The following is a 25043-nucleotide window of genomic DNA, read 5'->3' as shown; positions in this document are numbered from 1 at the left end:
TGTGTTTCATGTTTGTTAGTTCAAATTTCGGTCGAAGGTTCGTTGTCATGTCGTTTTAATGACAGTGACAGCCCCCGTATTTCATTCTCAAAATGGTGGTGGAAATGTCATAAAAGGCAAAGAAGCTTCAAAGTAAATCATTTTTATTCCAAATCAAATCTTCTCTTGGGGTGAGTTATTGTTCTAAGTTTATTATAGTCTACTTTTAATTTTCTATAATGATGATTTCTCTAACCTTTAAATGTTAAACCATGTGTTTAGTTTCTATATTTTACATTCTCATCTATTAAATATATCTTTTTATTTAATTCACATATAGACCTGCATCCCGCGTAAGAAAAAAAAGTTGATTAATAGCAAGCTGAAAATTTGTTAATAGCTTAACAGTGTCTAGTCGGACAAACATTGATGCACGGGAACACTGGAACAGGGGAAGTTTTAACGGTGGAACATGATAAACGTGTCGTCCTGACAAGTTTATGATGGTGAAAAATAGCAAGTTGTTTTTAAGTTTATTCAATAGCCAACGTTATATAATATATGAAAAAATGTTTGTCCGACAAAAAGGTTGGGCATTTTAACGAGTCCGACACGTAGAACATGTCACATCACAGGAACTATGTTGGTGATGAATAGCAGTCTGATTTTTCCATGAGAGTCTAATGAAAGGTTAAAAAAGCAATTGGAAGTTCTGTCGGACAAAATTAATGGGAAATTTTCCTAGTCGGACATTCTAAACATGTAAGATATAGACAAAAATGTTGGTGATAAATAGCAAGCTAATTTTGATTTGTTTATGTACAAATTATATTTTGTAACGCAAAAAGTTATATGTCGGACAAAAAGTTTGGGCAAATCGAAGGAAATAAATAAAAAACATTTTTTCAGAATGACTTAGTCACATATTGATAAAGCTATTTTAGTTGTATGTTATTATTTATATTCACATATTTGCATGTGCATATATATATATATATATATATATATATATATATATATATATATATATATATATATAAATGCACACTCCAAAAACAGTGAGGTAAGTATCAATGCATGTATATATTGCAAAACAATTATTTTTTTGGGTGGAGCTTGTTCTAGATATTCTCAAAATGACAATAAAAAATGTCAAAGAACATGTGAAAGCAATCTTTTAGAGTTTTCTAATTAGGCGTATCAGAAAGTACGGAAAATTTCCTACAAAAAACGTTGTATACATTTTTTCCATACTCAAATCTTAACCCTGTAAACGACATTGAAAAATGTGAAGAGTCTAAAACTTTGGTGCTTATAAGAATAGACGTAAATATGACACATTATGCTTAGAAGTATGTATTAGAAGGCTGCATTTGTCAGTGTGACACTTTGTGCTATACAAAGTAGTATTTGAAAGTACATGGTCTCTGGGTTTCTGTTTGCCACGTGTGTTGGAAATTAAAATTTATATTAACTATGGAGTGTTTTTGTGTCTATTTTTGAGTGTCAACAGTTTAAATTTTAAGTCGCCAAATCAAAAGTGAAACCATTCAACGGAACATTTTTGAGTAATTTTCGAACATTTTACAAAGTTAGTAAAATACTTGGTCATCAATTCAATGATATTCAGTTGCCAGATAATTGTGAAAATTCTATTGAATATCATTCTTCGTGCTATAATGCTTTGCTTGATTGAAAAAGGGTACCTAAATAAATTATTACTAAAATTGTATAACGTAATTTTTCTCAACTTTCTACAAATGAAATAATAATGTAATTAATATGTCACATGGCTAGAAATAATTTGCTGCCAAAATAAATCGATTAGTTTAAATTTGAAGTTACGATTGCAATATATTATGAATTATTGTCAAAAGTGACAGTTTTTCTTAAATGGAAATGTATTCATAGACATAAGGGTAGACAGGGAATACAGTGCAAAAAGTCGATAGGTGGTCTATCTATTTCTTTTAACCAAGCGATCCCGCGCATGTGGCAGACAAAGATAGCTACACCACTCAATCCATAATATAATTTGCCTGATCTACTATAAATGTATTACAGTGAGGTATCTAAATGATGTTGAGATAAATCGAAAGATATCGATTGTAATTGATTGCAGGTACTTTTGACATAGAATAATCACCCCTTATTGAAATTTCAAAAATTATTTTTTTAAATTGTCCGACTACAAAATCTACCCCTTATTTTTTTCCGACAGCAGTCATTCTTGGTAAGGAATAATTTACTTAATTAAATTTCGTCCTTGTCGGAAAGCTATTTATCACCAGCATTTTGTCTATATCTTACCTGTTTAGAATGTCCGACTACGAAAACTTCCCATTAATTTTGTCGGACAGAACTTCCAATTGCTTTTTTAATTTTTCATTAAACTCTCATGCAAAAATCAGACTGCTATTCATCACCAACATAATTCCTGTGATGTGACATGTTCTACGTGTCGGACTCGTTAAAATGCCCAACATTTTTGTCGGACAAACATTTTCTCATATATTACATAACGTTGGCTATCGAATAAACTTAAAAGCAACTTGCTATTTTTCACAATCATAAACTTGTCAGGACGACACGTTTATCATGCTCCACAGTTAAAACTTCCCCTGTTCCAGTGTTCCCGTGCATCAAAGTTTGTCCGACTAGACACCGTTAAGCTATTAACAAATTTTCAGCTTGCTATTAATCAACTTTTCTTTCTTACGCGGGATCCAGGTCTAATATATGCACGTTTAGTAATCAAATTATTTAACTATTCTCGTCATTTTAATTCAATTTAATTTACCCCTTGCCATCTGCTAGTGTTTGAATACTTTTTGGCAAAGGGTACATTTTCTTCTTGATGTCAAAACTTACACGCATTGTTCTTCTAGTTTTTTGGATAAGATCTACTTTTCTCACTATGCATCACTATGCATCACTACAAGGCTGCGCGATGCATCACTACAAGGCTGACTACAGCATCCAACATCTTCAGCTGCAGGGGCCTAGGGCCGAAGATCCGCCCAGGCCTACAAGAAGTCTACAGCAGTACCATAAGACATCAAGAAGTTACCATTGAATACCAAAAGCCATAAGTATAATCCAGAATTGTTAGTTTTTGGCAAAAATTTGAATTTTGTTAATGCAATTTACTAAGTCATATTTTTGTTATATTTTTATTGAACAATAAACATGATTAGTTAAAAATACTGTTTTGTTTGCTTTCATTCCAAACTTTCATAGTTCATTTCTAAGATTAGGACAAGACGAACACCCACCTGAGTGACTGAGCTAAGCTAAGGGTGGAGCGATGGCTATCTTAGATGATTGAGGTAATATTTTCTAATATTATTTCAATTAGCTGGGGTAGTCCATCGCATATTTCGTTTCACTGGCACCCAACGTGGGGAACGAACCCACGACCCTGAGATTAACGCCCGGTTTCATAATCAACTTAAAGTGAACATTAACTAAAGTTCACTTTAAAGTTGACATTTACCCATATCAATTGCATTGATAAAGGTACCAACTTAAAATTTAAAGTCTACTTTAATTAATTATGAAACCGGGCGTAAGTCATGCTCTACCGACTGAGCTAGCCGGGCAGTGAAACGAAATATGCGATGGACTACCCCAGCTAATTGAAATAATATTCGAAAATATTACCTCAATCATCTAAGATAGCCATCGCTTCACCCTTAGCTTAGCTCAGTCACTCAGGTGTGTGTTCGTTTTGTCCTAATCTTAGAAATGAACTATGAAAGTTTGGAATTAAAGCAAACAAACCAGTATTTTTAACTAATCATGTTTATTGTTCAATAAAAATATAACAAAAATATGACTTAGTAAATTGCATTAACAAATATATTCAAATTCTTGCCAAAAACTAACAATTCTGGATTATACTTATGGCTTTTGGTATTCGATGGTAACTTCTTGATGTCGTATGGTACTGCTGTAGACTTCTTATAGGCCTGGGCGGATCTTCGGCCCTAGGTCCCTGAAGATGTTGGATGCTCTAGTCTGGACTATTTGGTTGCAATTGTCAGCCTTGTAGTGATGCATCGCCGGCGATGGGCTTCATTCTCCCGAAAGGAGAAAAGTAGATCTTATCCAAAAAACTAGAAGAACAATGCTTGTAAGTTTTGACATCAAGAAGAAAAGGTACCCTTTGCCAAAAAGTATTCAAACAGTAGCAGATGGCAAGGCGTAAATTAAATGGAATTAAAATGAGGAGAATAGTTAAATAATTTGATTACTAAACGTGCATATATGTGAATTAAAAAGATATATTTAATAGATGAGAATGTAAAATACGCTGTGTCTAGGTACACGCTAACGTGTACGCAAATAAAAAAGGTAGGTTACACGCGAATTAAACTTCATCAAGCCAGTGACGTCATTATTTAGCGTGCGCAGTGACTGTATATTTTGGTACACGCTATTTTGATATGTTTAGTATTTGTTTGATAAAAAAATATTTGTTATTATGGGAAGGGGAAGGGAAGCAGAACTATTCGGATGTTTCAAGTTTCAAACTTAATTGTAGTAAAGCAAATGTGTATACCTGTATATAAAAGTATATATTCAGGTTAGCAAAATAAATGTTTAGTTGACATGACATGTACAAAATACTGTTAAAATATTTTTTATAAGTAAATTAATTATATAGTCGGTTCGCTAAACTCAGACACAACTGGCTAGTGATTTTAGTAAGTAATTTTGCCAAGTTGGTAAAATTGCCAAAAAAATAATTATCAAATAGTTAATAATTACTAAATATTTTGTAATTTTGCCAACTTTGGCCAAATTGGCAAAAAACAAAACAAGAATGTGTGTGTACTTTTGTACGCACGTAAGAAGTTATACTTCTACTACATATTATGTGATTTTTAAGACTATACCAAAAATTTAAAAAAATAAAAGAATAAAACGCACACAAACACATTGAAAAATGCCACAAAAAAAAATGATTTCTGGACGATAATAATTGTTGGCAAAAATTTTAAATACGCATTTGCTGAAAAAAAAAAATTATATAACAAATATACTTACAATCATAATATGCATAAAAAAATAAAAAAATAAAACTTACATCGGGAATTGAACCCTTGAATTTCGTGCCGCTTTGACTCGTAATCGAAGCGTAGACTCACTCGTCCAATCGCACATTATTTATCATGTGAAAAAATAAGGTAACTGAACATTTTACTGTTTGACACTTGTTTTGAAAATTATGTAGTTTAAATTTTGTGGAAGAAAATATAAAAATATAACAAAACAGTAAGAAAACAATATATTAGATGAAGATTGGTAGAACTTTTGTTGGTAATCAAATTAAGTATGTAAATCAAAGCATTACATTCCTACTAGATAAATAAATCTACGCCAAAAAATCATAATTTAAAAATAAAAATCGAACCTAATTTGGGATTTCTCTCTAAAATCCGCATTCTTGAGAAAATAAATGTATGTATTTCAACCTAATCCAAATGTATAATTACAATATGATTATAATAAAAACTAGGTACTTACCAAATTAGAATGAGTTTTCCTTGTCCAAAATAGTCCAAAAGTCCAAAAATATAGGTATATGAAAACTATTTAAAAAGGCAGTATAACTATTAACTAACTTTTGTTTGTTGTTTCTTTTCACACAAATTTTAAAACGCAATAACCATAAATAATCTAACTACAGCTGTGCCACAGCCACCATATTGAATAATTTTTGACATGTCATTTGAACATCCAATCAGAACAAAGTTATAATGCGCATGCGCCCGGTCGCTAGGTTTTCCCATATAAAAATTTACCCTCTATCGCCGGTAAAGAAGTATAACTTCAAAAATTACAGACTAAAATCACTAGCCAGTTGTGTCTGAGTTTAGCGAACCGACTACACGAGTTTATAAACCACTGCTGTTGTGTTTATTTCTATTTATACAGGGAGTTGAACTTGTTACGATTTTCATAGAAAATTGGTTATAACTTTGTAAATACCCTGTATAATAATAAACCTTTATATTTTTGTGATGTAGACGTTAAGAAGATTTCGAACATAAAATAAAATATAGGGTGTTCGATTTAAAAAAAAAAACGTAAGTTTGGTCTGCCACTATGTTATCGAACGCCCTGTAACATTCTGACTAATTTTGTAATATGGAGCTGAAAGTTTGCTACAATTTTTGTTAATAACTTTACTACTGAGCTTTATAACACTAATCAATCGCCCTGTATATTTTATCTTAACACTTCTGCTACCCACGAATTTTTGTCTCTTATCTTTTTCATACTGTTTTAAAATGTTGTTAAATTAATTAAAAGAACTAAATAATTGTCCACATTCCATAATTAATTTAAAAACAAACACTAAACAGATAAAAAATAGGAAATATATTTACTAATCAACACTAATTTACTAATCTCTTTACCACTCTGACACTCGCGGTATTCTCAAGTTAGCGTGTATGCAAAAAAACCAGTAACAGTGCACGCTAAATAGTGACGTCACTGACTTGATGACGTTTCGCGTGTACCTAACTTTTTTATTTGCGTACACGTTAGCGTGTACCTAGACACAGCGTGTAAAATATAGAAACTAAACACATGGTTTAACATTTGAAGGTTAGAGAAAAAATCATTATAAAAAATTAAAAGTAGACTATAATAAACTTAGAACAATAACTCACCCCAAGAGAAGATTTGATTTGGAATAAAAATGATTTATTTTGAAGCTTCTTTGCCTTTTATGACATTTCCACCACCGTTTTGAGAATGAAATACGGAGGCTGTCACTGTCATTAAAACGACATGACCATAGAGTTATATATTAGCATAGAGAGAGTATCTTTCAGAGCGAAGTGACGACACACCATCTTTTTTATTTGGATTAGTGCTGTTTCACTCTTACGCATAGTAAAGCTGCTACAGTTGTCCTCCTCTTCCGTGCCTATATTCACACTGAATGTCATCATAGATTTTCGATACAATGTGTTAGAAAGAGATGCAGCAAACCAGTCCATGAGATCTTGTCGTCAGGAAGCGCGGAAGGTAGGCTCTCTTTATGTTAATATATACCTCTATGGACATGACAACGAACCTTGGACCGAAATTTGAAATAACGAACATGGAACACAAGAGATGATACAATGTAAATAGGGTTGCCTATAGAACGGGCGCCAAACTAGTTTTTAATGAAAAAGCAAGTTAAAACGAATAGAAGAAAATTATTACTAATGAAATATTAAAGAAAATAAAGTAAAATATTTATTTAAAAATAAAATATCAAAGATGTGACGTTTGTAACGTTACACACTCGTCTCACCCATCAGAAAAATTTTGAACACAAGTGAGAAATTTTTCTCAAAGAAAACAAGAATGTTACACAGTTTTAAAATGTAAAGAGAAAATAGCTTTAGAACAATTTCAAACAATAGTGTATCATTTGGAAAACAATATAAATATCAAATACTAATAAATATGTAGGTATGTAACTACCTGCTTATTTTTTAAACAAATTTATGCAATAAATTATTTTTTCTACAACCATGTTAAAAATGCAATTTTTAGAACTCCATACGAGCGTTAAAAATGCTACTTTATAAGGCACTACTGCTTTAAAATTTTTATGGCACTTCAGTTCGTATTGACCGTATACGCTCTGAGCTTCGCTGGTGGCGCTCCTAGCGGATTACTGGAATTATCTTTCACCGGTAATTTTTAAATTTATTATTTAATTGTTATCGCTTAACATTTACAACGCAAAAAATTAATTAAATTGTAATCGATTTTTTTAAGATTTTGCTAATCATTTTGACGTTCTATTGATAAAATATGAATTTCTTACTTCGGATACTTTCACAATTATCGTGTAGATGGCGCTAAGATTTTTAGATTAAATTATAATTACATATTACGGAACATTAAAAAAACTTAAATTCAGTATTTAAAACGTAAGTATATTTAAGGCAAAAATATATACCACAGCTTTGACCAACTAATATTTTTTATAATTAATGTTTTTAATTTTAATTTTACATTAATCACTTTGACATTTATGTCAAATTTCTGGTAAACGTTTACAGACTTGCCACTACTGGCGCTCGAGAATTTGTAAATATCCCCTCTACGTACGAGCTCACAGCGGATAGGCAATTTTGATATAATGTCAAAAAAACGCACGTTTTGTACGCACGTAAGAAGCGTAAACAATTTGTACGCACGTAAGAAGTTATACTTCTATTATATGATTTAAACGAAATTAATATACTTTTTATTTATATTTTGTTTAAATATTAAACTAATTTATACTTACTCAAACATTTTTCTTAGAACAGTGCCAAAAATTAAAATAATAAAAGAATAAAACACACACAAACACATTAAACAAGCCACAAATGATGTCTGAACATTAATTGTCGAAAATTTTTTTAACTAAATACGTATTTTCTGAAAATACAATTATATAATAAATATACTTACAATCATAAAATGTATTAAAAAAAACAAAAAAGAAAGTTTCTATTGGGACTCGAACCAGCGCTGATAAGAGCGGTTGGTATTGGAATTCATTCGCCTTCTCCGCTTAGCCACGGACACTATGTGTCATTATTTACGAAGATCGACTAACTAAACGGATTAAACTTGTGATATTTTGATATTTTGAAAATTGATCAAATTATTTTAATTTTGAATTGAAATGATTTAGAATTGAAAAAATACAAGAAAACATAGAGTAAAAAAACAATATATTAGGTGAATATTGATAGAAATTTTGATGGTAATCAAATTATATAAATAAAAGTATTACATACTATGTATTTTGGCAGATCAAATAGGTAGGTTTATACCATGATACATTAACAATTATTACGTACCTGTTGCTTTTAAAAACTATTTAAAAGTCACTACAATATTATAAACTTTTTTGTTTCTGTCCTCACAACAATAAAACTAATATATTATACATTTGTTTACCTTTACCTTTACCTCCAAACCAGAGCTGCCATATCGGATAATTTTTGACATGTCATTTGAACATCCAATCAGAACAAAGTTATAATGCGCATGCGCCGGGCTGATAGGTTTTAACATATAAAAAAATCACCCTCTATCGCCGGTAAAGAAGTATAACTTCAAAAATATAAAAATGGAATGTCAGTCAAGTTCAAGTTCAAGTTTTGTAGATATTGTCCTGTAATTACGTTTGTAGAAAAAATATTGTATGATATGCGTGTTAAAAAGTACATTTTTCAGGCACTCATGCGAATTGCAGAACTCGCTTCGCTCATTCTGCAAACTTTCACATGCGTGCCTTAAACGTGTACTTTTAACTCTTGTATCATAAATAACTATTAAATAGGTATTTGATAAATTTTGTAATGTTATAATATATTTGATTAATTATTTTAAAAGTAAATTAAGTCTTAATAGATAATTAAAAATACAATAAACTATTGATCGGAAAAGTATTGGACAAATATTTATTATTATAAATTTTAATTAAAATTTCCAATTAATTTCTCAGTACCCCACCTAGTGGGCAGTATCCAAAACTATTATGTTTGGTGAAAATCTTAGCTAATCATAGATCACCTATCTGTCTGTGAAAGTTTGGCTATTTCCGAATAGAGGGCGCACCCTGAATATACAATGAAAAATAATATTAGATTTAATTTGGATTTAATATTTTTTGTATTATATCTATATAATACAGGGTGAGTCATGAGGAAATGTACACACTCCTACCTCATATAGAGGCTCCTATGGGGAATAACAAATGACCATTAAAAAGTGTCTGCTCCCCTTGTTTAATAATATACAGGGCGAGTTTCGCATTTTGACAGAAATTTATATTCGTCATAATTTTTGAACGGTCAGATCGATGTGTCTCTTATTTTGGTCAATCGTTACACTATTTTACCACCTAATCAACTGATTTATTCAAACTAGAAAAAAATCAGGTCCGGCTTTAAAAAATTAGTTCGTTTGCGTCTTAGAAAAAATTTTACCCTGTATACGCTTTTTGAAAACTCTAATATGAATTTTACAAATTAGACAAATAGGCAATTAAAATGGCATATTTATTTTTTCCCCACACGATTACTTAATTTTTTATTAAAAAATCAAATTTGTCAAATTGGGATATTTTTGAAAAATCGTTGAGGGTGCTGTGAAGATACAATGTTTGTGCAATTTTTTTTTAAATACAAATCCCATTCTTTAAAATGGCATTAATGCGATTCCTTAATTATTATAAACAAATTAGCTGTGAATTAAAAAAAAAACATATAAATAAACTTTGTTCCAAATGAACCCAGGCTAAATTTTTTTATTTGAAAATTCGTGTTAAAATTCTATCTTTTCAAAAATATACATATAAAAAAAGATTTGTTTCTAGGGACAACATTTTTTAAAGTTAAAACAAGTTATTCTAAATGTTTATAAACTACAAAATTTCAAAAATTTGGCATTAGGATTTTTGACTATATTAATTATTTTTTTTATCTTTTTTAATACATTTTGATACTATCACTCTTCTACTTTCATTTGGCATACTCAGAATTGCTCTATCTTCATTATTTTCTGTCTTATCTTACTGCAAAATAAAGGTCTGTGGGTACTCTGGGCTAATTAGCGAAATTCACGGAAAAGTTATTTACCAGCAATTTTATTGCTGGAATCGAATTATAAGATCCTATAGGGTAACGGGTACAGTTGTTGGCCGGTCACTAGTGATTGGCCACTTTCACAAAAATCCGAAATATTAAGATTTTCAGAAAGTATAAGGAAATAAATGTATTTGCATTGCAATTCGGCAACATTGCTATATATTTGGTGTAGCCATTATCTCTCTCAGTTAATATTGCCTAGTTGTGACGGCGTGTGTTGTTCGAAGCTTAACAGGTGCATCCAGTTTTAAGAGATTTTTAAAGAATTTTTTAAGGAAGGCAATTCATGAGGTGAGTTATCTTGGCTAATAATATTGTGTATCTGCTTATATTAATGTTTTGTGGCGATTTAGTGGGGTACATCTTACATTATCGGTGGTTTTAATAGTAAGGTTATAATTTTTTGGCGGTAAATTTTAGTGGCCAAGTACTGTATCTTAAATATGTCCGCGTTATAATGATTGGCCTACCGGCCAATTACTGTACCTACTTTAAATTAAAATATTTATTATAATTTAGGCTCTTTTAGCTTAGTTTGGTCCAACACAACATATTTCAAACATTTTTTTTATTTTTTATGGCAATAACCAGTGGTTGGCCGATTGCCAATCACTAAACCACAGGGTGGCCAATAACTGTAATGTGCAATAAGAATATATTTTTTGTCCGGATTCGTTTTTATAAAATTACAATTACTTTAGTTGTTATAAAATTAGTGCCAATGCGGGCAATCTGAATCAAAGAAACGTCCGTATTGTAGCTAACATTATTAGATACTATTAAATGATTTTTATTTTTAGAATAAAAAATGCCAAATATCCGAAAAGATAAAACGTATCACAAAAAATATACAGAACAAGACCTTCAGTCTGCTTTTCAGGCCATAAAAAATGGCATGAGCCAACGGAAAGTCGCTGAACAATTTAATGTGCCAAGAGCAACACTGCAGTTTAGAGCAAGCGAAAAATTTAATGAAAAAACTACCCTTGGAGGAAGAGAATCGTTTAAAGAATTGGATCGTAACATGCCAAGACAAAGGTTTTCCAGTAAGAGTGGAAGATATACAAGACTCAGTTAAAGGTTTTCTTGACGCAAATCCACGAGCTAATCCTTTTACTGACAATCGGCCCGGAAGAGGTTGGTATAGATCCTTTTTAAAGCGACATCCAGATTTAAGCGAGCGAACTCCAGAAGCGGTAACAGCAGCAAGTTCAGTTGTGTCTGAAAAAGATATAAGAAAATGGTTCACCGGTGTTCAAGAATATTTGCATCGTAAAGGTTACATTGATATTCTTCAAGACCCTTCACGTGTTTTAATTGGGGATGAAACCTGCTTCCTCCTGTGTACCCAAAAATAAACGAGTGTTGGCTGTAAAGGGTAGCAAAAATGTAGGGTAAGGTGTCCCAAGAGTACGCACCCGCCCAAGAGTGCGCACACCTGTTTTTATTTAAATATATATTTTAGAAGTGGTAGTGACATCTATTATATAAGTTTTCAACTTGTACCCGTAGAAATACAGAAACTCTGATGCCAAATTGACAAGTTACACTTTGTTTAGAGGCCATTGTGTAAAAACGTGATTGCAGTATAGGTTATATGTATAGTTTTGCTCTTGCTGAAAATAACGTGCTGTGTGGTAAGTAGGAACATTTATTACACTTGAATATGATTATTCTACAGATTATGTTTGCCTTTATTTATTTTACCTTGATTTATTACGTTTTTTGTTTCGAAAATAAAAAAAAAACGATTTTATGTACCAGTTGGTATGCTGCCCCAAGAGTACGCATTTTAAAGTTCCTAAGAGTACGCAGTGCGTACTCTTGGGAAGGTGTACTATTAAAGGGCGGTTAATTATTACTTACTGTTAAGAAGAAAAATAGTCAAAAGAAATCACTCTGCTACATCAACAGTTATAACAGTTAGGTAGGTATATATATCTTTTTATAGCATTGTTTTTTTTTTCAGAAAATGAGTGCTCACACCTACAAGAGAACGTCCCAAAGAAAGCTGATTTTTACCGAGCAACTGATGGAACAAATACAAGCTGATATTGAAAATGGAAAATCGAAAAGGCAAATATCGAGAGAACTGAATATTCCTGAGGCCACTATTCGCAAGCGCTTAAAATGTGGCACGGTACCTACATCTTTAGGTAGATTCAAATGTGCTTTTTCTAATGAAATGGAAATCCAGCTAGCAGATCACCTAAGACAACTTGATGTAAGGTTTTATGGATTAACAAGAAAAGACCTTAAGCAGTTAGCATTTGAATATGCTGTCATGAATGGTATTGAACATCCTTTCAATTCAACTAAGAAAGCTGCAGGTGACAAGTGGGTTAGAAACTTTTGTCTACGGCAGAAATTAACGCTTCGACAACCCGAAAAATGTTCAATAGGGAGGATAATGGGTTTTAATAAACCTCAAATTGATAGATTTTTTGACAACCTTCAATGCTTATATGAAAAGTTTAAGTTTCCTCCCAACCGCATTTATAACATGGATGAAACTGGGATAAGTACGGTTCCCAATAAACTGCCAAAAGTTATCACAACTAAAGGAAAAAGAAGTGTTGGAAAGGCCGCAAGTGCAGAACGTGGTCAGTTAATCACGGCAGTTTGTTGTTTTAACGCTAGTGGAGAATACCTAGCACCAGCATTAATTTTTCCCAGGAAAAGGATGCGGGAAGATCTTTACAAAGAAGCTCCAAGTGGAACTTTAAAATTAATTTCAGAATCAGGGTTCATAAATGCAGACTTGTTCATTCAGTGGATTCAACATTTTCAACAAGCAGTGAGATCTAATCAAGAAACACCTGTTTTGCTTGTTTTTGATAATCATGTTTCACATCGTACCCTACAAGTCATTAATTTTTGCCGAAAGAACCATATTCATCTTGTGACTATTCCACCCCACACAAGTCAAAAACTTCAACCGCTTGATAAAGGATTTTTTGCGCCTTTTAAGTCGACTTATAGCCAATTTTGTGACAGCTGGCTCGTCAGTCATCCTGGTAAAGTTATTAACCAGACTGACGTAGCTGGTTTGTTTTCAAAAGCTTATTATAAAGTTGCCAACATCGAAAAGGCTGTAAACGCATTTAAATCGACCGGAATTTTTCCGTTCAATCCACAAATATTCTCAGAAGAAGACTTCGCTCCTTCTATGGTAAGTGATAGACCATTTACCCAAAATCAACCTGAACAGGAAATATTGACGGTGGAAGCAGCAGAATCTGCCCCAAACAGAGAAAACGAAAAGGAGGTAGAATCTGTTAACACATGGGAGGAAGCTTGTGGAAATAAAAAAAAATTCCCTGATGATGCATTAGAAGTGGTAGATTGTGAAATTTCCTTAGATGACAATAATGAACAAGAATCAGTAGATCAGTTAAAATTTGATCTTTTGAACACACCAGTTTTGATCAGTATGGATCAAGTTGAAATAATAGATGTTCCTGATCCAACATTGATAATAATTAATAAAAATGGTTCAGAAGACAATCAAGCTAAACAAGTTCCGGAAATATCAACTAACTCTTTAGTTGATAACGTTGAGCTATCAACTCCCATTCGGTCTCCATCCGAAATTAGGCCACTACCAAAAATGGAATGTTCTGAAGTTCGAAAAAGAAGAGCACAAAAATCAGAAATTTTAACAAGTACGCCTTTTAAGGACTCTTTGGAGATGTTAGAGGCAGAAGCTCAAAGAAAAAATTCCAACAAAAAGAAGGCTGTTAAAAGACAAATAGATGGAGACAGAATAGATGGAGACAGAAATGAAGATAAAAATCAGAACACTTTGGTGAAAAGTTTGAAAAAGTTGAAAAGAAAGGTGTTGTCGAAAACAAAATCAGCTAAAATAAATATTGAGGATAATGAAAATAAATCGGAATTGAATCAAATGCCTGAGAAAGACATATTTTGTCCTGCATGTAATGAACAGTTTGTGGAACCACCAGATGAAGACTGGATCCAGTGCTTTCAATGTAAAGTCTGGTGGCATGAAGCCTGCACATATTATTCAGTTGGTCATTTCTGCTGTGATTTCTGTTATAATTAAAGATTCTTAATTTTATATTTTTAATGTACTTTCATTATTAATAAACTTATATATGTAACAGGTCAGTAATTTTTCGTTTATTTCAATGTTCCTTGCTCTGTTGTACTTTTAAAAGGTATGCGCACTCTTAGGAAACCTACTGCGTACTCTTAAGACGATGCATTCCCAAGAGTACGCATGTGCACTATTTGAGTATTATTGAATTTTTTATGTTTTGTACAACTTTAGAGTCAAAAAGTATTTACATTTTTTTATCTTATATATTACATATTTCAGCCAATCTTGATTTGATAATTAAAACCTAACCATTTATTTTATAATAGAAAAAATATGTTACGTGCGTGCTCTTGGGCCACCCTACCCTATATCAAATAGAACATCACTCCAAAGTTAATTTGAGGGTTATGTTTACGTTTGCATCGCCTGGAGAAATAACAGCACCGATGATTATTTATCCATACAAACGACTTCCTAGCAATGTTATAAATTCAGTTCCTCGAGAATGGGGCATAGGCTGTAGCGACATGGGATGGATGAAGAATGAAAACTTCTATGAATACATAGGAAACGTCTTATATAAGTACCTAGTTGCAAACAACACTAAATTTCCAGTCATTTTGTTCGTTGATGGACATAAAACTCACTTAACCATTCAAACCAATGAATTATGTTCAAAGTTACAAATTATTTTAGTGGCATTATATCCCAATGCGACCAGAATTATACAGCCTGAAGATGTTGCTGCATTTAAACCATTAAAGGCAAATTGGAACCGGGCAGTATTAAAGTTCAGACGAGAAAACCCAAACTCAGTAGTCACCAAAGAGAATTTTGCATTAGTATTAAGCACAGCCATTAGTCAATTAAAATCAGATTCCATAATTAATGGCTTTCAAGCATCTGGATTGTATCCATGGAACCCTGAGGCAATAGACTATTCCAAATGTTTAGGAAAGAACAAAGACCCGAATAAAGGTATTAATCACACTAGTTCAATGACAAAATCAATAACATATGAAGATTTTGTACACACAGTTGGAGCCGAGAAAATACTAGAATTTTAAAGTTTGGATAATTCAGAAGAACTAAATGGAGATTCAAAATTGCTGTTTAATATATTTAATTTATTTAAAAAATACCGTAGATATACACACAATTCAGACTACAGAGACAGGTGTTATCACAGATGATATACAAGATATCATTACAGAAAATCATATATCTTTAGATCTTACACTTAAACCTGCAGGTGGCAATGAAATTATATGCAACATACAAGATATTCCTGTTATTACAGAAGACAATCTACTTTCTGATTTTCTAGTTCAACTTCCCGAAAGCGGTGATATTACATATGATTTAAAAGATACTATTGTCACAGAAGATACAATGACTTTAGATATTAAATCGACATCCGATAATCTGCCTTCAGTAAATCAAGACAACTCAATATATAAAGAAATTGACACCTCAATTGACAAATTCTTTTTTTGGCCAAAAACCCCAGAAATAAAGGGTAAAAATCAAACAGAAAGGTTGCCTTTCGTGCTCACTTCTTCAGATCGTCAAAATGCAGAGAGGCGTAAAATTGAAGAGAAGGAAGAACAAGAAAAAATAAAATTAGAACGAAAACAAAAGCGAATTGACGCAAAAGCAAACAATAAAGGTAAACAAAATAAAGAAACCAAGAAGAAAGTAATAAAAAAAATTGCCACAAGAGTCAATTCCGAGAGCAAAAAATGTCAAAATGTTGTGAAGAATAAAGAAAATGTTACACTAAGTACAGGAGATATTGTAGATACAAATACTTTTAAAGCAGACACACTTCTTGATCATACAATTAAAAGCACTACTTTGGGAAGTGCAGTTAGAGTACATATACCAGAAGTGATTAACCTCAAAGAAAACCACGATCTGTCACGGAACCAATTTACTGATTCCGTAGAGGAAAACGCTATTCCGTCCTCAATTGATAACGTATCTTTTGATGTCTCCAACAATAAGAATTCATCAAATTTGAGGAATACTTCCCAAAGCAAATGTACAAATTTGGAAACCAGCAAAGAAAAACGTGCTGGTGAGTCGGCTAAAAGAAAGTTGTTTTTCGAAACAGGGATATCCAGAACATGAAAAAATACAAATTCTCTCAGATATATTGGTGAAACAAGCAGACAACACCAACATACCTGTAAATAATAATCTTTTGTATACAGGATTGTGCTATTCTTTTTCCTATAACATTTCTAAATCAAAAGTTTGAATAAAATGTTTATTTTGTGTCAGAGGCTACCATATTGGTAGTTGTGTTAAGAAATAACAAGAAATTGAAAATCTAAATAGTTTTGTGTGCCCTAACTGCACAAACAAAAAAAGAAAATTAGGAATTTTTTGAGTGGCTAATAACTGTAATTCTATATGCCAATAACTATGTTTGCATGGCCATTAACTGTGTTATTTTGTATGTTTTTAAATTTGTGTTAATTTTTTATATACATTATTATTTTTTATTAAAATAACCTGAGTTTTTATAAAATTTGATGTTTTATTATTATTAAAAAACCCTTACAAAGTATTTCACTTTAAAATATACAAATTTACAATTTTAATTCTATTTGAAATCCCTTAAGTGGCCAATCACTGTACCAGTTACCCTATATTAATAATATAGGTATGCAAAGTCCGCAGATAGTGTGCTACTTCTTTTATAAACAAAATGGCGCCGACAAATCGTATTTTTTTTCAATTATTGCTCTATAACTCCGAAGATTTTAACTTTACATAAAAAACACCTAAATAAAAATTCACAGCAATTAAATTCTGCATAGAGATATGTTTTTCATGATTTGCTCTGACGAAAATTTTCCTCGGAAAATGCGGGTTTTCCCAACAAAATCTCTAATTTTCAAATAAAGTTTTAGGTAAGTAATTATTAATCAATAATTAAATAACTTAGTGACATTAAAGCTTTCTTGGTATAGATTGTAATTCCAGAAGCCGGTGAAAATTAAACGAATATTTTAGCAACAATTCAATTGTTAATTAACAATTTACAGTCGCAATAACAACCAAAATAATCATGAGACATTGATCAAACTTAGAAAGATTATAAAGATGTGATGCCTATTTAATATTTTGACGAGAAAATATAAATTTTTCATTTTTTTTTGCATAATCTAAATGTTAAAAAAAATAGTTATAAACAAATTAAGATTTCTCAGAAATTGTTTATTATGTTAAAATGTTTAAAAAATACCTAAAATGCGTATTTCAAAGGTCTTGAAAATGAATGCTTTAAAAAAATTTTCCAATTATTTTCAAAAAAGTTATGAAATAGCAAAGTAAACATACGATTACTCCTTTGGTTATAACTTGTTTTAATTGTTTCAAAGCTTAAAAGTGAGTTAATGGTACAAGTTAATTACTATCAAAAAATATCAATCACTATCAATTACTATCAAAAATATATTTTAATCAAAGATTAAAAATGTTTTTTTTGTAATTTTTAGCGCGAAAGTATGCTTGATACAGAGCCGGAGCTAAAATGTTCACTCGAAGCGATTGACACGCAGCATACAAATACTACTGTATGTCGCGCGGCCGTCGTCGCTTCGAGTGAAAATTTAGCTACGGTACTGTATAAGTCTACTTTCGCGCGCGTAAATTACAAAAAAAATATTTATAATCTTTAATTAAAATATAACCATTAAACTAATAATCGATATTTTTTGTAAGTAATTAGCTTGTACTTTAAACTCACTCTTACGCTTTGAAAGAATTTAAAAAAAATGATAAACAACGTAGTAATCGTATGTTTAATTTGCTGTTTCATAACTTTTTTGCGAATGGTTGCAAAAAAGTTTTAAAGCATTCATTTTCAACATCTTTGAAATACGCATTTTACCTATTTTTTTTTAAATTAGAATATAATAAAAACCTTCTGAGAAACGTTAATTTGTTTATAACTATTTTTTTAAACATTTAAAGATTATTAAAAAAAATTAAAAATTAATATTTTGTCGACAAAATATTAAATAGGCATCTCATCTTTATAAGATTTCAAAGTTTGATCAGTGTATCATAATTATTTTGGTTATTATTGCGACCGTAAATTATTAATTAACAATTGAATTGTTGCTAAAATATTCGTTTATTTTTACCGGCTTCTGGAACTATAATTTAAACCAAGAAAGCTTTTATGTCACCGAGTTACTTAATTATTGGTAGATAATTACTTATCTAAAACTTTATTTGAAATTTAAAGATTTTGTTGGGAAAAAACCGCATTTTCCGAGGAAAATTTTCGTGGGAGCAGATCGGGAAAAACATTTCTTTATGCAGAATTTAATTTCGGTGAATTTTTATTGTGGTGTTTTTGGTGTAAAGTTAAAATGTTCGGAGTTATGGAGCAAAAATTGGAAAAAAACACGTTTTGTAGGCGCCATTTTGTTAATAAAAAAAGTAGCACACTATCTTCGGACTTTGCATACCTATATTGTTAATATACAGGGTGATTGATTAGTAGTGTAAAGCTCAATAGCTCCGCTATAGTAATAGATAGCAATAAAAGTTAAATTTTAAGTTTTTAAATGGAACACCCTATATTTTATTTTATATTCGAAATCCTGTTAACTTCTCCATCACAAAAATATAAAGGTTTGTAATGTTATACAGGGTATTTACAAAGTTATAACCAATTTTGTATGAAAATCGTAACAAGTTCAACTCCCTGTATATATAAAAATAAGCACAACAGCAATGGTTTATTATTAATGGCATTTATGCCTTTATATCAAATACAGGGTGAGTCAAAACGCAAGTACATTATTTTCTCTTTTGGTCCTGGCAACATGCAAATTTGTTAAAAGGGGTCCTTTTTGAGTAAGATTGTGCAAAAAATCCGAATCAGAATATTTTTCCTAGCGGATGCGCAGTGGCTTTCTGGACTAAATACCCAACTTTGGGTGAAACACTAAAGTTCTACGGTAGTTTTAGTAAAAGTTATTAATTAACAAATAACGATTTTCACTTATTTTGCAGTTTGCGTAGCAACAAATTAACTTTTTAACTTTCAAAAATCGGCATTTTGAAGGTTTTTCAGTGTTCTAAAAAACTGAATTTTGTAATTTTATGTCAACTATTTAGCTTTTGAATGGAGTGCAAAAAATCGAAACAATCGCGATTTTTGCACTAAATTGTTAATAATTAAAAAACGGACGCGAACTCTAGGCGGGAAACAGGTAGGTTTTCTTCCTATAGGTCTACAATAACTAAAAAAGTAGTCAGCTACCTGGGTCTTTGAGTGTCCCGAGAAAATTCTTACTACTCTGGACTCAATAACTTTGAATGGAGATTGCTCTAGACCAGGGGTTCCCAAACTTTTTTGTACCACGCCCCCTTTTTTTAAAGAAAGCTTCTCGCGCCCCCCCTTACAATAAATTGTATGCGCCTAAATAGGAACAAAACAAAAACAAATAAGTATTAGCTTGAAAACAAAACATGTATTTATTCTGCCATAAGATACAACAATATCAGTTTCCATAAAATACAAAAATTATTAATAAAAGAAAAATAGATTATGTTGCTTAGTGAGATGAATGTGCTTGCATTTTATTTACTAGGATTCCTAGGCTGAGTTTTAGTAAGTGCACAGCACAAGCCACTAGCAACATCAAGTTTATTCCGATACTTTGTTTTAATTGCCACAAGTGTTGAAAATCGCACAAATAGTTACTTGAAAAAGGCAAATATAAATGAAGAGCTTCCCGTGATACACTAAGATACACTTTGAAATATTTTAACCAAAATGAAGGTTTGGCCATTATAACAAAGTATTTGGCAGAGGAATCATGCAAAAAATCATTTGGATTTATTTGCAAAGCATCTTCTTGAAGTGATTCATGCAAGGAGTCTATGTTGACATGGAATGGATCAGTTGACATTCTGTAAATAAAATTGTCACAGGTGTTTGGGAAGTATTTCTGGAACTCTTCAATTAGGCTCTCCAAATGGTTTGATATTTGGATTTTCAAACTTGATCCTTCATAAATGTGCTTTCCTCTGCGTGTTTCTTCTGAGATTGGCTCTACTTTAGAGAAATTTGAATAATTTCAGGGATTTGCTGATATTTTACGCCTCCAAAGTGGAAAGCCTCCATCACAATGAGTAACTACTATATTTGAGTCTCCACCCTGCAGTTTTAGGTTGAGGATGTTCAACGAGTCAAAGATGTCTGACAAATAAGCCAATATTACTTGGGTACAATGTTTTTTGAAGGCCATGTTTAGCTCATTTTGCTTTTGATGTTTCAAGGTGATTACTTCATCTCAAAGGTCAAATAATCTTGCCAACATGTTTCCTTTTGAGAGCCATCGTACTTCTGTATGAAGTAGCAGTGTTTTGTGATCACTTTCTAAATCTTCACAAAGCGTTTTAAACAGTCGAGTATTCAACGAACTCTTTTTATATGTACTTCACTACTTTAATACACAACTTTAAGACAGCCATACGTTCATTTGGAAGGGGTTTTGCTGCCAAGGCTTGTCGATGTATAAAACAATGTATCCCAATCACACCAGCATTTTTCTCTATTACTAATTGCAAATAGCCTGAGCGAAAACCTAGCATTGAAGGTGCGCCATCTGTACATAAACTGATCAGTTTTTGTCAAGAAAGTTCATGTTTGTCAAAAAACTCTCACACTGCTTTCATAACATTAATAGCTTTTGTCGTGGTCTCCAGTCTTCAACTCTGTAGAAAAGAGCCAACTTGTCTTTCATTCTTTCGTTTTGAATATACCGAACATAAACAATTAACTGATAACATTGTGCTATGTCAGTACTCTCGTCTAGCTGAATAGCAAAAAATGGCGATTATTTTACTGCATCAACTACCTGGTTTTGTACGTCTTCGGTCATATCATTAATGCGGCGTTTCATGTACAGTGTTGTCAAAAAGAGGTATTTGAGATCACTTTTGCTTACTCTGCGCTACCAGACACAGTTTGACAAGCGGTTAATATTGAATTTTAGAAAAATATAACTAAATTTAATTTAATGTTCAACTTGTCTCACGCCCCCCCTGATATGTTCTCACGCCCCCCAGTTTGGGAACCGCTGCTCTAGACCTAGACAGATAGAAATGGAGGCATGTTGTCAGGTCGGCTAAGACCAACGAAGGGTTGTAAGGTCACGAAGAAGATGGTCTAAAATGCATACGAAAAACATAACGTTACCTCCCGTATTATAAATTCTTGAATTTAAAAATTCATAACATTCTTAACATCGTTTTATAAACCGGGAGATATTAACAGAACTTCAACCACGATTTTCTAAGTCCTGCCCTTTGCAATACTGGAAGGTTAGAAAAGGTACTTACAATTTATGGAAAAATCCACGGGTTTCCTGTGACATTTTCCTGTGAAAATTAGATTTTCCATGAGGAAAAAAATGGTGAGTTGCGATGAATTTCTGAGTCCTGCCATATCCATAGAATGACAGGATGCTATCAATTTTATGAAGAAAATTTTTTGGGCAGGAGGGTTGCAAAAGGACTAAGAGTGTATATGGATATACGAACATGCAATGAAAATAATGAAATTTTCATAATTTTCTGAGTATTTAGCTTTTGAATGGAGTGCAAAAAATCGAAGTATATATGTATACAAACATGTAAGGAAAATAATGAAATTTTCATGATTTTCTGGGTCCTGCCCACTAAATAAATTAAACATATTTATTTCAAAATTATCAAAAAAAATGTTGGCATGACGTCTCCTACTGTTTAAGTATCCTTGTCCCTTGGAAAATTATGCGCAAAATTTTTACCCTGATTCCGTGATTTTCTGAGTCCTGCCTTTAAAAAGTTATAATGCTCAAATGCAATCAATACTTTTTCGGTACTCGGCAGGAAGGTTAAACGGTTCTTGTAAGACGGCAGGAGTCCTAGATTTGTAAGAAAATTCGTGAAAAATGCCACGATGTTCTGAGTCATGCGATTTTGCATATGTTTCCAGAATCTTGATGTAAGTCTATTTACAAAGAGGCAGGATGGTTTTATAGTTATTTCGTATACAGGGTGGAGCATTAGTGTGACAAAGTCCAATTACTCGTTTGTCGTAAGAGATACGAAAAAAAGTTATTTAGGTAAAACGTGGAGCAAAGAGAGGATCATAATTTAAAAATATTTTCTAATATACAGGGCTACCCGTACTGACAGGGTGACACAAACTTATGTTTTTTTAATGGAACACCCTGTATATAATTTTAAGATTCCTAAGATAATTTTAAGACAATTTAACACAATTCACATATTCCAAAAATGTTTCCTAAGGGAGCTAGAGCTCTTTGAAGATGGCGCCTTGTAATTAGATTTTTTTTATCTCCAGAACACTTCCATTTAGATAGACAAAAACTGGTCCGCCTTTTTATCTTCCAGAGATAAATCGATTTCATCAATTGCGAATCTCTAGTACCGGTCGTAGGAGTCCGTTTTGGGAAGGGCAACGGTTATTTTATAGCATAACTTTTTTGTCTTTAACTTTTAAGCATTTTTGACACTATATTATTAAATTGTGAGGTATTCTAGTACTAAACAGTACTCTTGCTTTAAGTTGGTAGGATGCACCGTTTTCTAAAAAAATCAATTTCAAAATTCTTCGTATTCTGAATTTAAGAAAAATTTGAAAAAAATATAAAAAAAAACGGTGTATTTACCGACTTAAAGCAAGAATAACTTTTAGTACTAGAATACCTAATAATTTAATACTCTACTGTCAAAAATGCTTAACAATTAAAGCAAGTTATGAGATTTCGTTGATCTACCCAAGACGGACGCCTATGACCGATACTAGAAATTGACAATTGATAAAATATTCATCTCTGGAAGACAAATAAACGTACCAGTTTTCGTTTTTCTAAATAGTTTTTTTTTAATTTTTTTTTCAAATTCAAAAACCGAAAAATTTTTCAAATCTGTTTTTCTAGAACACGGCGTATCCTACCGACTTAAAGCAAGAGTACCTTTTAGTATAACAATACCCCATAGTTTAATAATCCAGTGTCAAAAATGCTTAAAAGTTAAACACAGGAAAGTTATGCGATAAAATATCCGTTTCCCTACCCTAAACGGACGCCTATGACCGGTACTAAAAATTGACAAAAGATGGAATCGATTTATCTCTGGAAGATAAATAGAAGTACCAGTTTTCGTTTTTCTAAATAGAAGTGTTCTGGAGCTATTTAAAAAAACTAATTAGAATACGCAATCTTTAAAGAGCTCTAGCTTCCTTGGGAAGCATTTTCGGACGAGGTGAATAGAGTTAAATTTTCTTATAATTATCTGAGGAATCTCCGGGCTTCGATTGTTAGAAGAGTTTCTGTACACCCTGTATAATAGGTACAATCCCTACTATAACCAATTATTTGTAAAGGTATTGATTTTCTTCCTATTATTTTAATTACATTTATTTAGATACAAATATGATCTAATCGCTTAAAATAAATAGGTTACAGTTTGGTATTAGATTTGAAAGGTGTGTGAAAAATCCGAAACATTACTCAGGAAAATAATATTAATACCGTACGATTCTTTGAATGATATAAAAATTAACTTTTATGTTGGATGCCTCAGAAGTCAAACGGTGTAAGTCACATTCTCCTTAAAAATGACTTATGAGATATAACACTTATTATTATATATAATAATATTATTATTTCCTTGTTTCTATTTATGAATATGTTACCCATATTATGATAAATAAAGACAGTTTATTTGTTTTCAATAACTACTTATATTTCTTCAACTATTGTAAGATATATCTTAGTATCTCATTTTAAACACTTATTGACTTACACCGATTGGCTTCTGAGGCATCGAAAGATATTATATCTTTGCGGTTATCCTGCCACGTTGTAAACGGTTTTAGATTAGTGTTTTTTAAGCATACTTGACATGGCATGACTTAGAAAATTGTGGTGATATGAATATGTTTGTATAACAACCTGCAATAATTTTACTGACTTAAAATTTTAGTTTTATATACGAAATAACTACACAACCATCCTGCCTTTTGTAAGTAGCTTTATATTAACGTTCTTGAGATATGTCCAAAATGGCATGACTCAGAAAATCGTGTAATTTTACACGAATTTTCTTACACATTTTTAACTATGTGTAGTAAAAAAGGTGTAACTAAACATCCTGCCATTTTGAATAATGTCTACTTAAATTATTTATTTTATAATACAATTTATTTTATGACAGAAAATTACGGAACCAGGGTGAAAATTTTCCACAGAATTTTCCAAGGGACAAGTGCAGTTAGACATTAGGAG

The 25043-nt window shown here is 31.7% G+C and overlaps 1 long non-coding RNA gene across 1 annotated transcript; it reads left to right on the top strand.

Moving 5' to 3' along the window:
• On the top strand, positions 1 to 3185 carry LOC126886391 (uncharacterized). The gene is made up of 2 exons (XR_007698592.1): positions 1 to 170; positions 2868 to 3185. It is a non-coding gene; the product is annotated as an uncharacterized LOC126886391 (long non-coding RNA).
• Positions 3186 to 25043: the final 21858 nt, after the last annotated feature.

This window comes from Diabrotica virgifera, chromosome 6 (genome assembly GCF_917563875.1).
Source record: "Diabrotica virgifera virgifera chromosome 6, PGI_DIABVI_V3a".
Lineage (NCBI taxonomy): Eukaryota > Metazoa > Arthropoda > Insecta > Coleoptera > Chrysomelidae > Diabrotica > Diabrotica virgifera.
This window is presented reverse-complemented; position numbering and strand designations above follow the sequence as displayed.